The sequence below is a fragment of the Schistocerca serialis genome, chromosome 4 (genome assembly GCF_023864345.2).
Source record: "Schistocerca serialis cubense isolate TAMUIC-IGC-003099 chromosome 4, iqSchSeri2.2, whole genome shotgun sequence".
Classification (NCBI taxonomy): Eukaryota; Metazoa; Arthropoda; class Insecta; order Orthoptera; family Acrididae; genus Schistocerca; species Schistocerca serialis.
Window position 1 is genome coordinate 160,934,664 of NC_064641.1, and position 15,586 is coordinate 160,950,249.

The following is a 15,586-nucleotide window of genomic DNA, read 5'->3' on the forward strand; positions in this document are numbered from 1 at the left end:
GCAGAATCATTCTACTGCTGCCAACATATATTTCGCATAAGGACTTTGAAGACAAGGTAAGATAAATCAGGGCTCATAGTGAGGCATATAGACAATCATTTCTCCCTCACTTTATTTACAAATGAAACAGTAAAGAAAATTGGTAGTGGTGCAAGGTACCCTCTACCATTTACCATATAGTGGCGTGCAGAGTATGTATGTAGCTGTAGAAGCAGACAAAGAGCTTGCTGAAACCAGATGTTAATAAAATCTAAATTCTGGAATGCATATTGCAAGGATAGGATGAATGCCTGTGATGGAAGGGTGTGTACAATTGTAAATAAGATCTGTTTTTGAGGTTAGAACAGATTCTGAATGTGAAATGATTTGGATGAAGAAGAGTGGTAAAGGGGGATCAAACATTGTAGCAAATTCTTTCATAGACCCCTTGCCTCAGATACAACAGAAGTAGAATAATTAAGGAACAAAATGGGAGAAATTTGCTTATAAATTTCCTGCTCATATTGTTGTATTTGGGGGAAATTGCAACTTCTGAGCTGTACACCAAGAGACTCAAGTGTTCAGGGCAGGTAGTAGGGACAGGAAATTGTGTGACATAGTTATAAAGGCTTAATCTGAAAATTTCCTTGAGCAATTAATCCCAGTTTTCAAGAAGGAACGTCGAACAGATGTGCAGAACTATAGACCTATATCTCCAACGTCAATCAGTTGTAGAATTTTGGAACACGTATTATGTTCGAGTATAATGACTTTTCTGTAGACTAGAAATCTACTCTGTAGGAATCAGCATGGGTTTCGAAAAAGACGGTCGTGTGAAACAAAGCTCACGCTATTTGTCCACGAGACTCAGAGGGCCATAGACACGGGTTCACAGGCAGTTGCCATGTTTCTTGACTTTCGCAAGGGGTTCGATACAGTTCCCCACAGTCATTTAATGAACAAAGTAAGAGCATATGGACTATCAGACCAATTGTGTGATTGGATTGAAGAGTTCCTAGATAACAGAACGCAGCATGTCATTCTCAATGGAGAGAAGTCTTCCGAAGTTAAGAGTGATTTCAGGTGTGCCGCAGGGGAGTGTCATAGGACCGTTGCTATTCACAATATACATAAATGACCTTGTGGACGACATCGGAAGTTCACTGAGGCTTTTTGCAGATGATGCTGTGGTGTATCGAGAGGTTGTAACAATGGAAAATTGTACTGAAATGCAGGAGGATCTGCAGCGAATTGACGCATGGTGCAGGGAATGGCAATTGAATCTCAATGTAGACAAGTGTAATGTGCTGTGAATACATAGAAAGATAGTTCCCTTATCATTTAGCTACAAAATAGCAGGTCAGCAACTGGAAGCAGTTAATTCCATAAATTATCTGGGAGTACGCATTGAGAGTGATTTAAAATGGAATGATCATATAAAGTTGATCGTCGGTAAAGCAGATGCCAGACTGAGATTCATTGGAAGAATCCTAAGGAAATGCAATCCAAAAACAATGGATGTAGGTTACAGTACGCTTGTTCGCCCACTGCTTGAATACTGCTCAGCAGTGTGGGATCCGTACCAGATAGGGTTGATAGAAGAGATAGAGAAGATCCAATGGAGAGCAGCACGCTTTGTTACAGGATCATTTAGTAATCGCGAAAGCGTTACGGAGATGATAGATAACCTCCAGTGGAAGACTCTGCAGGAGAGATGCTCAGTAGCTCGGCATGGGCTTTTGTTAAAGTTTCGAGAACATACCTTCACCGAAGAGTCAAGCAGTATATTGCTCCCTCCTACATATATCTCACGAAGAGACATGAGGATAAAATCAGAGAGATTAGAACCCACACAGAAGCATACTGACAATCCTTCTTTCACCGAACAATACAAGACTGGAATAGAGGGGAGAACCGATAGAGGTACTCAGGGTACCCTCCGCTTCACACTGTCAGGTGGCTTGTGGAGTATGGATGTAGATGTAGATGTAGATGTAGATGTAGAGCCAACTCATGAAGTTAACATCTTAGATCTCCCGGTTACAAATAGGCAATAGCTGATACAGAACAGAAAATCAGTGATTATAAGGCTGTTACAACTGCACTAAATATAGGTGTAAATAGGAATGTAAAGAAAGGGAAGCAGATATTCCTGTTTAGCAAGTGAGACAAGAAATAGATTTCAGATTATCTGAGTTATCAACATGAAATATTCTTCCCTTGAGACTGAAGGGTTGGGTATCAATGAATGAAGTTAAAGAGGACTGTACAGTACACTTTAGACAGGTATGGGCAAAGCAAAGTTGTGAGGGATAGGAAAGAATTGCTGTGGACTGGGCACCATGATGGAAAGCTGCCCAATAAGCAAAGAAGACTTAACCACAGACTTAAATGTGGCTAAAACCTCATACACAGACAAATACAGAGAAGCCAAAATTAGAGTAATGTGAGCCAGTTCATGAAGTGTTCAACAAATTTGAAAGTAAAATTCTATGTACTGATCTGACAGAAAATCCTAAAAAGTTTTGGTCTTAAGTTAAATCAGAAAACATATCAAAGCTATCTGTCTAGATACTTCGCAACCATAATGGCATCGAGGTGGATCAAAACAAAGAGAAAATTTCTTTTTCCAAAATTGTTCCACTGAAGAATATCATATTGCAGTTCCCTCTTTAGAAGTTTCACTACTGCTGAAATGACATATATCAGAATAAATTACCATGGGATAGCTGAAATCTATCAAGAAAGGAGGGCAACTGGACCTGGTGGGATACCTACACAATTCTTCATAAGGCATGTGGAACAACTTACTCCTCTTCTAGTAGCTGTGTATCGTAGGTCCCTGGAGTAGCAAAGTGTTCCTAGTGACTGAAAAAATAGATCATTATTGTTTTCAAGAAAGATTGTCAAAAAGATGAACCCAATTGTAATCACTGTCATAATTGTGTTTTATAATTGTGGAACACATTTTATACTTGTGTATTCTTATGTTTCTTAAGACCAAACATCTGTGCAGGAATCAGTGTGGATTATGCAAACAACAACTGTGTGAAATTCAGCTCACTTTGTGTGTCCACAATACCCAGAAACCCAAGTTGATGTGTTCCTTGAATTCCAGAAGGCATCTATACGATTCTTCACTGTTGCATTATGAACAAACTATGAGTGTACAGAATATCAGATCAACTTTGTGATTGGATTGTAGATTTCTTTGAAAACATAACATAGTAATCATTCTTAATGGAGATAAATTTTCAGACATGAAACTAACTTTGGGTGTACCCCAAGGGAGAGTTATAGGATGATTACTTTTCACTTATGTATAAATGATTTGTTGAGTAATGTCAGAAGTTCCATGAGGCAGTTTGCATATGATGCTGTGAAATACAGAGAAGCCCCAACTCTAGAAAATTGTAGTGACATGCAGGAAGACATGCATAGGATCAAAGTTTGGTCCAGTGATTGACAGTTGATCCTCAATATAAACAAATGTAATTTATTCCCCACAAATAGATGAGAAGACACATTATTGTATGATGAACCAATTGCAAAATAATCAACAGCAGCAGTCACATCCATTAAATATCTGGAAATATGCATACAAATCAGTTCAGACTGGAATGACCCCATGAAACAAATCACAGGTAGTACAGATGCTAGGCTGAGGCTACAAGCAGATAAGATCGGTAGAGGAAATGGAGAAGCTCCAAAGGGGTTATAACAGGTCACCCTCCTCTAACATTACCTTTTCTTTTTCTTTTTTTTTTCTAATAGAAATAACCGATACCACATATACTATCAATTCTTTTATAGGTAAACATTATATCAGCTGTCTAACTGAATGAACTTCATATAATTTTGTATACGATGTGTTATGTTTCAGGCTAAAATATGTAAAAATAAATCAATTTGGTAGTACTCTGTACAAGCAGTTGAAATTACTCTTCTTTTAAAAATATTTAACATTACGAAATTTCTGTATGATTAAAATTCATATTATTAATTGCACAATCTAATGCAAATTATTAAATTTATTTCTGGATCAGTTTATAAAATAATGTTATATATCATTTTCATTGATTATTTACTGCCAATATTTTCTGGATTTGTTGGTACTTCCATGTATCATTTTTTGTGTAGTATTCCCCAATGAAAAAATCAAGGGAAGTCAAGTGGGGTGAACATGCAGGCCAATTCTGAGGACCTCTTCATCTGATCCATCAACCAGGTTGGTTTTGATTCAAAACTTCTTGAGATACTTGTCAATAATGCGCTGGTCATCCATTGTGTTGAAACCACATATTCATTCTTGCTCAATTTCAAATGTCTCCCAGTAGATTTTGCAAAATGTTATCTAAAAGGTTGCCATACATTTGCCCATTTACATTGCTGTCTATGAAGCATGGGTCAGTTGGCCAAGTGCCTACAATAATCTCACCAAACACTGACACTCCACGAGTGTTACACTTGACTTATCTTAACTAATGGGTAGTGTCCACTGACCAATAATGCATATTGTTGTTGTTGTTGTGGTCTTCAGTCCAGAGACTGGTTTGATGCAGCTCTCCATGCTACTCTATCCTGTGCAAGCTCCTTCATCTCCCAGTTTACTGCAACCTACATCCTTCTGAATCTGCTTAGTGTATTCATCTCTTGGTCTCCCTCTACGATTTTTACCCTCCATGCTGCCCTCCAATACTAAATTTGTGATCCCTTGATGCCTCAGAACGTGTCCTACCAACCGACCCCTTCTTCTGGTCAAGTTGAGCCACAAACTTCTCTTCTCCCCAATCCTATTCAATACTTCTTCATTAGTTATGTGATCTACCCATCTAATCTTCAGCATTCTTTTGTAGCACCACATTTCGAAAGCTTCTATTCTCTTCTTGTCCAAACTATTTATCATCCATGTTTCACTTCCATACATGGCTACACTCCATACAAATACTTTCAGAAATGACTTCCTGACACTTAAATCTATACTCAATGTTAACAAATTTCTCTTCTTCAGAAACACTTTCCTTGCCATTGCCAGTCTACATTTTATATCCTCTCTACTTCGACCATCATCAGTTATTTTGCTCCTCAAATAGCAAAACTCCTTTACTACTTTAAGTGTTTCATTTCCTAACCTAATACCATCAGCATCACTTGACTTAATTCGACTACATTCCATTATCCTCGTTTTGCTTTTGTTGATGTTCATCTTATATCCTCCTTTCAAGCCACTATCCATTCCATTCAACTGCTTTTCCAAGTCCTTTGCTGTCTCTGACAGAATTACAATGTCATCGGCGAACCTCAAAGTTCTTATTTCTTCTCCATGGATTTTAATACCTACTCCGAATTTTTCCCTTGTTTCCTTCACTGCTTGCTCAATATACAGATTGAATAACATTGGGGAGAGACTACAACCCTGTCTCACTCCCTTCCCAACCACTGCTTCCCTTTCATGTCCCTCGACTCTTATAACGGCCATTTGGTTTCTGTACAAATTGTAAATAGGCTTCCTCTCCCTGCATTTTACCCCTGCCACCTTCAGAATTTGAAAGAGAGTATTCCAGTCAACATTGTCAAAAGCTTTCTCTAAGTCTACAAATGCTAGAAACGTAGGTTTGCCCTTCCTTAATCTAGCTTCTAAGATAAGTCGTAGGGTCAGTATTGCCTCACGTGTTCCAACATCTCTACAGAATCCAAACTCATCTTCCCCAAGGTCGGCTTCTACTAGTTTTTCCATTTGTCTGTAAAGAATTCGTTAGTATTTTACAGCTGTGACTTATTAAACTGATAATCCGGTAATTTTCACATCTGTCAACACCTGCTTTCTTTGGGATTGGTTTATTATATTCTTCTTGAAGTCTGAGGGTATTTCGCCTGTTTCATACATCTTGCTCACCAGATGGTAGAGTTTTGTCAGGACTGGCTCTCCCAAGGCTGTCAGTAGTTCCAATGGAATGTTGTCTACTCCCGGGGCCTTGTTTCAACTCAGGTCTTTCAGTGCTCTGTCAAACTCTTCACGCAGTATCGTATCTCCCATTTCATCTTCATCTACATCCTCTTCCATTTCCATAATATTGTCCTCAAGTACATCGCCCTTGTATAGACCCTCTGTATACTCCTTCCACCTTTCTGCTTTCCCTTCTTTGCTTAGAACTGGGTTTCCATCTGAGCTCTTGATGTTCATACAAGTGTTTCTATTATCTCCAAAGGTCTCTTTAATTTTCCTGTAGGCAATATCTATCTTACCCCTAGTGAGATAAGCCTCTACATCCTTACATTTGTCCTCTAGCCATCCCTGCTTAGCCATTTTGCACTTCCTGTCGATCTCATTTTTGAGACGTTGTATTCCTTTTTGCCTGCTTCATTTACTGCATTTTTATATTTTCTCCTTTTATCCATTAAATTCAATATTTCTTCTGTTACCCAAAGATTTCTACTAGCCCTTGTCTTTTTACCTACTTGATCCTCTGCTGCCTTCACTACTTCATCCCTCAGAGCTACCCATTATTCTACTGTATTTCTTTCCCCCATTCCTGTCAATTGTTCCCTTATGCTCTCCCTGAAACTCTGTACAACCTTCTTTCATTACGGTATATTAATAATTTTTACTTATGGACCGTCTGACAGCAACTGAATAAAACACAATTTTAGTACCAGATGGTCCATAAGTAAAAATCATTAATATACCGTAATATTACACGCAACTGAGGAAGACAGGACTATAAAAGTTGAAAACCTTCTTTCAGTTTATCCAGGTCCCATCTCCTTAAATTCCCACCTTTTTGCAGTTTCTTCAGTTTTAATCTACAGGTCATAACCAATAGATTGTGGTCAGAGTCCGCATCTGCCCCTGGAAATGTCTTACAATTTAAAACCTCATTCCTAAATCTCTGTCTTACCCTTATATAATCTATCTGAAACCTTATATAATCTATCTGAAACCTGTCAGTATCTCCAGGCTTCTTCCATGTATACAGCCTTCTTTTATGATTCTTGAACCAAGTGTTAGCTATGATTAAGCTGTGCTCTGTGCAAAATTCTATCAGGCGGCTTCCTCTTTCATTTCTTACCCCCAATCCATATTCACCTACTATGTTTCCTTCTGTCCCTTTTCGTACTACCGAATTCCAGTCACCCATGGCTATTTTATTTCATCATACATTTCTTCAATTTCTTCGTCATCTGCAGAGCTAGTTGGCATATAAACTTGTACTACTGTAGTAGATGTGGGCTTCGTATCTATCTTGGCCACAATAATGCGTTCACTATGCTGTTTGTAGTAGCTTACCCGCATTCCTATTTTCCTATTCATTATTAAACCTACTCCTGCATCACCCCTATTTGATTTTGTATTTTTAACCCTGTAGTCACCTGACCAGAAGTCGTTTTCCTCCTGCCACCGAGCTTCACTAATTCCCACTATATCTAACTTTAACCTATCCATTTCCCTTTTTAAATTTCTAACCTACCTGCCCGATTAAGGGATCTGACATTCCACGCTCCGATCCATAGAACGCAAGTTTTCTTTCTCCTGATAATGACATCTTCTTGAGTAGTCCCTACCCGGAGATCCGAATGGGGGACTATTTTACCTCCGGAATATTTTACCAAAGAGGACGTCATCATCATTTAATCATACAGTAAAGCTGCATGCCTTTGGGAAAAAGTACGGCCGTAGTTTCCCCTTGCTTTCAGCCATTCGCAGTACCAGCACAGCAAGGCCGTTTTGGTTATTGTTACAAGGCCAGATTAGTCAATCATCCAGACTGTTGCCCTTGCAACTACTGAAAAGGCTGCTGCCCCTCTTCAGGAACCACATGTTTGTCTGGCCTCTCAACAGATACCCCTCTGTTGTGGTTGCACCTACGGTACGGCTATCTGTATCGCTGAGGCACGCAAGCCTCCCCACCAATGACAAGGTCCATGGTTCATGGGGGGATTATGCTGATTGAATTGGCTATGATTTGTAAAAATTGATTCATCAGAGAAAATTATCTGTGAAATAAAATCATCATAGGCTGCTAGTTGTTGTTGTATCCAATTGCAGAAGTTCAAGTAGTTTTAAAAGTTGTCTCCATGTAATTATTGATGATGCAACAGTAAGTGATGAAAATGGAATTTGTGTTTATACAGTATGTGCAGAACCCTCCCCTGCAAAATTTATGAAGCTCATGCAATTTGCAAAGAACTAATGTAAGGATTTACAGAAACTTATGCTAAAACATTCATTTCAGTATTTTTGTTCATCATAGGCTGTGGTTGGTCTCTTTGTTGGGTTGAACACTTCCAGTTTCAGTAATCAATTGGATAATACTGCAAAAAGTTGTTGCAGAAAGAACTTTCATATTAGAGACTGGGTTAGTATACTTTAGATGAGCTTCTACTGCGTGTCTATCTGATGCAAAGTACGAAGAAATGATATTTACTCTAGAGATGTATGCAGTTCAAATACTTGAAGTAAAGTGAAAAGTAACTGCATCATCCTGACACTTCCTTGTCTGTAGTTCACAGTATGGCCACAGTCACACTCCAAATAATGGAAATATTTTCTTCAAACTGGAAGCGTTAAACCTACAATGAGAATCTGATCACAGTTGTGATGCATGATCACCGTCTGTACTTCATAGATTGTAATTTGAATGGCAAAAAATGTATCACAGAAGATGTCATCATTTTGAACAGTTGCTCATCATTTTTCCATGGTTCTGAACACATTTTGATTTTTGGCTAATACGGCACAATCTATCACTGAGTCAAATCAATGTTAAATACAATATTTGTTACCAGAGAATCTGACTCTGCAATAAGTAATGGAGGTTCCTATTTAAGATATCAAGGTTGACTCCCTCTGGGGCTGGGGTGGTGGGTTGAGTTTGGTGTCATTGGATGTCCCTCTTCAAGAAAAACGCCTTATATTACTACCTTTTTTTAATCAAATTTATAGTTTTCCAGATATTTCAAAAAACAATTTTAAATGCCTCTCCCTGTACACTTATACTACTGCAGTGGGTCATGGTTTTGTGTCTGTCTTGGCAGCAATGGTCTCTTTGCTACACTGTTCATAGTAGCTTACCCACATTTTTGTGTTCCTTTTCTTTATTAGATCTGCCCCTGCACCGCTCCTATTTGATTTTTTGGTGATAATCCTATGCTCATCTGACCATAAATCCTGTTTGTGCTGCATTTTATTGTTGGTCCATCAATATTGCGACCCATAGTAAGCTCATGGACAAAGACACCATCTTTATTTTGGACTATAGTAAGGGTTGTAGATGTTGTATTGGCCTTTCTATTCCCTGCACATGCAATTAATGACATTCATTTTTTTATAATAGTTACTGGAGTTTAAACATGATTTTAACCTTGCCTTGCTGTAGTTTGCTCATGTTATGCATGCCTCTTTCTCTGCAAAACAGAAACCTATCTTGCCTTGAAAGATGATCTTTCAGCAATTATCTATCAAATTTCATATACTCAAACTTTTTGTGATGATTGAATATTGTGTCAAAAACAACATAATCAGTGACAGAACAACTTTAGAATGGGATGTAACAGGGGGTCACTCGGTGCAATATCTACCTTCTGAAATATTGTTAGTCAGGTACTTGAAAATCCTCAGTGGAATCCAGGTGATGAAATGAGCACTCATCATATAATGGAGATAATGTACAGTAGGTAGCACATAAAGAGTGGGCACGTGGTAACCCAGATTCCAAACTTACATGCTTTTTTAGACAACACATTTCACACTCAGTTACCGAAGCGTGACGCTGTTGCCTACTGGGCTACCATTTTGTAGTTCTTAACTATGTGACCATCCACTGCCCGGTACCTTCATGGGGATTACTCAAACCATCTCTTGTAAGTAGTGGCATGCACTACTTAAAGGCAGTTGACCAGTTTCACACATTCAAAAAAGAAAGCATGTTGTTAAGAAATAGAGGGGGACCACCACAGGATGAACTGTGAAGATGTGTTATGTTGGATCATCGAAATTAAGTTGTTTGGTTACACGTTGAACTGTTAACATATGCTTCACAAAATGGTCACTCTTAAGCTATGAGATACAAATAAATTGCATTATAGGGTGTTTTATTCTATCTTCATGTATTGTATGAATGCAGCCTCATGGGAAGTATGTTCAAGACAAGTGAAGTTCTTTAAATGACTAAAAGGCATTATTAGCAAGAATGAACTTTACTATTTAGCCTGGTGGAACTCTTATAACTAATAGATGATGGAATAACATCATTATCTACAGTGTTACTGAACACCAAGAATTGATGCATTACAGCAGGTATAGGCTATCTTGACATATGTCGTCAGTGATTTAGTGAAATCATAGGAATTAGTGACAATTGTAGTGAAGATAGCTATATTCACTGGCCCACTGTGTTTTTTGCTATGAACAACCAAAGTCTGTGACAACTATGCAATGTAATTTTCATACTGACCATGGTAAAGATTATCCTAGCAGGCTTACTATGTTTGATTGGCTGAAGAATTTTGTTGAAACTGGGTGCTTGGTAAGTCATAGAAATCCTCAGGTCAGCTGTAGTGTGTGATGATGTTGTACAAAGCTTTACAAACAGTGTTACAAAGGTCACCCAGCCTGCTTCTCACAAGCTTTGTGACCCATGTGTAACTGTTTCGCATGTATTAAGAAGACATTTAAATCTCAGACTGTAAAAATTAGAGATGGTGCAAGCAAGGCACGTCTGAGAACATTTTTGTCTCCCTTATCACACATACATTAGTGGCCATGCCTTGGTTTCTCAGTAAGGCCTTAAAAAAAAAAACATAATGGAGTGTGGAAATGGGTTGTTTTTGCTACTAATTATGACGTGAATTTTTCACTGGGGTCACTTCTGGTACCCCTCTCATCTAGGGCCCCAAATGGTCACCTGTGTTGCTTGGGCATGAAATTGGTCCTGGGTGCAAGAAATAAACAACTGTTGTGACTCGCCGATTATTCAAAGTGCCGCCGCGAAATTACGCACGTCCTCTACGTGCGACGCTGTCTGCCAGCCATGCAGCAGCTGCGCCACCTAAGCGGCCAGCCGAGCAGCGGCCGCTAGACTGAGACTCAGTGTTTAATCGAATGCCGACTTGTTCACAGGTCCACTTACTCAGTGACTTATATGTGTTGTTGTGTTGTCCGAAATATATGTGTTAAATTTGAAGATTTAACAATTGGCGACGAGGATGGGATTTTTCCTTTTCACCGTTGACTCACAGGGTTCCATGGCTACTGTCGAGCAGCTCTTGCAAAATCTCCTTGAACAGCAAACGCTTCTAACAGCGGCGATTCGCGATTTTGTCGCGGCGTCAAATGCGGGGCGTTTCTCGTCGTTGGCTGTACCTCCTTTTCCACCTTACGATGAGACAGCGGAAGACTGGTCTGATTATGAAAAACGTCTTTGACAGCACTTCTTGGCATTTCATGTCACAGACAAACAACCATGTAAGTCTCTGTTCCTTTCCTGGATTTCACCTCAAATGTATCGGTTGTTGTCGCAATTGGCTCCTTTGAAGATTCCTGCGTCTTTGTCCTTTGCTGAAATGTGCTCCCTTCTGTCTGTCTATTTTCAAAAGCAAACGCATGTGGTAGCCTCTCATGTTGCCTTTTATCGTTGTCAAAAACAACCAAATCAGTCCTATCGCGCTTGGGCTGCTAAACTTCACGGCCTCAGTCGAAAGTGTCAATTTGTTACTGACGTTCACAAAGAATCCTATGCCGATTCCATGGTACGGGATGCTATTATCCGGTCGGCGCCCGACAAAGAAGTTCGGCAACATGCCCTTCAGTTGGCGAATCCGACTCTAGATGAAGTTCTCTCCATTGTGCAGTCTTTTGAAATTTCTCGCGCCGCTGGGACGCAAATAGAAGCGTGGGGTGACGTCGGGGAAATACAACCTCTGTGTGCTGTTGACGATGTGTGCGGCGCGTCCCCGCCGGCCGACATGGCCGCAGTATGCTCCCACGCGCAGCCTCGGCCTAGCTGTAAACAACCCACTAAGAAACTGCAGCAAAATCCCCGGCAACTTCCTTCATGTCCGCGGTGTTTTACAAAACATTCACGCGAGGATTGTCCCCAACGTTGGGCTGTGTGTCACAATTGCAAAAAGAAAGGTCATGTGTCTTCCGTTTGTAAATCCGACCACATACAAGATGTTCATGAACATGACGCTGATTCTGATTCTGTGTTGTCTGTCAATTGCACTTCTTCCCTTTCAGGGAAGTTATTCCTCACTGTCCAAATCCTTGGTCGAGATGTTTGCATGCAAGTGGATGCCAGTTCTGCTGCCACTATAATTAATTCTCAGACGTATCTTCAGCTGGGTTCTCCACTCCTGTCCCCTGTCACTCGGCAATTACGGACGTACAATAAACAGAAGATTTCTCTCTTGGGACAGTTTAATGCTGAGGTATCTTACAAATCCATCGTTCGCACTGTTCCCATATTTGTGGTCGTCCAGAGCAACGCAGAAAATCTTTTTGGTTTCGATGCCTTTCGCGTTTTTGACTCTGTCAGTATTGTCTCTGACGCTATTCCTTATGCTCAACTGGATTCCTTCTTGATGACATTTTTGTCCCTTTTTTCTCCTGGGTTAGGCTGTGCAAACGACTTTGAAGCTCATATCATGCTCAAACCTACTGCTCGGCCTAAGTTTTTTCGGGCTCGGCCCATTCCTGTGGCCCTTCGTGATCGGGTAAAATGGGAGTTGGATCATCTCACTGCTTCAGGGGTCTTGCTTCCTGTCACTTCCAGTGAGTGGTCCTCTCCTGTCGTTGTAGTTGCTAAGCCCAATGGTGATATTCATCTCTGTGGCGATTTCAAAGCCACTGTAAATGCTCAATGCCTCATCGACACTTACCCTATGCCCCGTCCTGAAGAACTGTTCACTAAACACGCTGGAGGACAGTATTTTTCTAAAATTGACCTGTCGGAAGCTTATCATCAACTTCCTCTCGACACTGCTTCCCGGCAGTTTCTGGTCCTTAACACGCCTTTCGGCCTCTATCAATACCAACGCTTGCCATTCGGGGTTGCTAGCGCCCCTGCTCTTTTTCATCGATTCTTGGAACAATTATTGCTCCCTGTCCCGGGGTGTATCAATTTCATGGACGACATAGTTGTCACTGGCTCCACCACTGAAGAACATCTTCAAAATCTCCGCACACTTTTTAATGTCTTACAGACTGCCGGTCTTAAGTGTAATCTTCAGAAATCACAATTTTTTCAGGCATCTATCACGTACTTGGGGTTTCAACTCTCTCGGGATGGTATTTGTCCACTTCAACACACTGTTGCTGCGATCGATGCCCTTCCTCGCCCTACATCTGTTAAGGAACTGCAGGCCTTCTTGGGGAAAATAGCATACTATCACAAGTTTTTACCATTTGCGGCATCGGTGGCTCAGCCGTTGCATCGCCTGTTGCATAAAACCGTGCCTTTTCACTGGTCAGCGTCATGTGACGCGGCTTACCGGAAATTAAAGACTATGCTGAAACAGGCCCCGTGCCTGGCTGCTTATCGACCTGGCCAACATCTTGTTCTTGCCACAGACGCCTCTCAATACGGGGTCGGTGCAGTCGTTGCGCACCGTTTTTCTGACGGTTCGGAACAACCCATCGCTTATGCCTCCAAAACGCTCACGGATGCCAAACAAAAGTATTCTCAAATTGAGAAAGAAGCTTTGGCCGTCATTTATGCTCTTCATAAGTTTGGTGTTTTTCTCTATGGCTCAAAATTTCATCTTGTTACGGATCACAAACCACTTGTTTCCTTGTTTCATCCATCAACGTCACTTCCCGACAAGGCTGCCCACCGCCTCCAGCGTTGGGCTCTTTACTTGTCCCGTTTCAATTATGAGATTCATTTCTGGCCAACGGCTCAACATGCGAATGCTGATGCTTTGTCTCGCCTTCCCATGGGTCCTGATCAGGCATTCGATCGGGACGAACTTTTGTGTTTCCACCTGGATGTTGCCAAGCAGCGGGTTGTGGACGGGTTCCCCATCACTGGGGACAGGCTGTCAGCTGCTACGGGTTCTGGCCCTACCCTCTCCCGGGTTTTATGCTGTATTCAGAAGGGTTGGCCAGATCGCCCGTCTGCTAAGACTTCTGATCCGTTGCGGAACTACTACACTTTGCGCTACCGCCTCACGGCTAGGGATGGTGTTATCCTCCTCTCCACTGACAATGCTTTGCCGCGTGTTGTGGTACCTGCGTCTTTGCGTGCTTCGGTCTTGCGCCTCCTTCACCAGGGGCACTGGGGTGTGTCTCGCACAAAATCTCTGGCGCGCCGTCATGTGTACTGGCCTGGCATCGAGTCTGAAATCGCACACATGGTCGCTGCCTGCGGCCCTTGTGCGTCACAGGCCGCTGCCCCGAAGTCATCTTTGTCACCGTGGCCTTCGCCTGAGAAGCCCTGGGAGCGCATTCATGCTGACTTTGCGGGACCCTTTTTAGGTACTTATTGGCTCCTCATAATTGACGCCTACTCTAACTTTCCTTTCATTGTCCGTTGCACGTCACCTACCACCACGGCAACCACCAGTGCTCTCGCCCGCATTTTTTCTTTGGAAGGCCTCCCCTCTACTCTTGTTACTGATAATGGTCCGCAATTTGCCTCTTCCGACTTTGCGGATTTTTGTGCTCGTCACGGCGTTACACATGTCACGGCCCCGCCGTTCCATCCACAATCCAACGGTGAGGCTGAACGACTGGTCCGCACATTTAAGGCTCAGATGCGGAAACTTCTGACTTCTTCTGCTGCTGATGATGCGCTTCTCCAGTTCCTGGTGTCTTACCGTTTCACCCCCATGGGCGATCACAACCTGGCTGAGCTCTTACATGGCCGACAGCCCCGCACACTACTTCATCTTCTGCAGCCTCCCACCTCACGGCCGCGGGTGCCTTCACTTGGCCGGTTCACTGCCGATGACCTCGTCTGGGTACGGGGATATGGCAGGCGGCCAAAATGGAGCCCGGGTCGCATCTTACGACACCGTGGCAGACGCCTGTATGAAATCCAGACGGACACGGGTGTTGCAGTGTGTCATTCGGACCAGCTTCGGCCTCGGGTGCCAGCAACGCCTGTTCCGAATGCCGCCACACCACCTGATGCTCGGGATCTTGGCATCTCTCAAGACTCACAACGCAGCCCTCTCACCGTCATTGTAATGCCAGCACCAGAACGGACGCCACCAGGAGACGTGCCCATGCAGGAACCGGAGGACCATCCTCTGTCAGAGTACATCTACTCGCCTCCTCCTCCAACGCACGCCGACACATCGCCCATGTCTCCTGTCATATCAACTGGACTTGCCGCAATGGGCAAATTGGTGCATGGGGCCCCAGCAGATTCGACCCCTACGTCTCCTGTCATCTCGACCCGTTATCATCGGGGACACTTCCGTCCGTACGGGAAGCCTCCTCCTCGAGACTTTACGGCGAGTCAAACAACATCTATGGACGTTAGCCATCTCCAGGACACCTCCATCAAGACCAGTGCAACCATTTCAAAGGGGGGAAAAGTGTTGTGACTCGTCGATTATTCAAAGTGCCGCCGCGCAATTACGCACGTCCTCTACGTGCGGC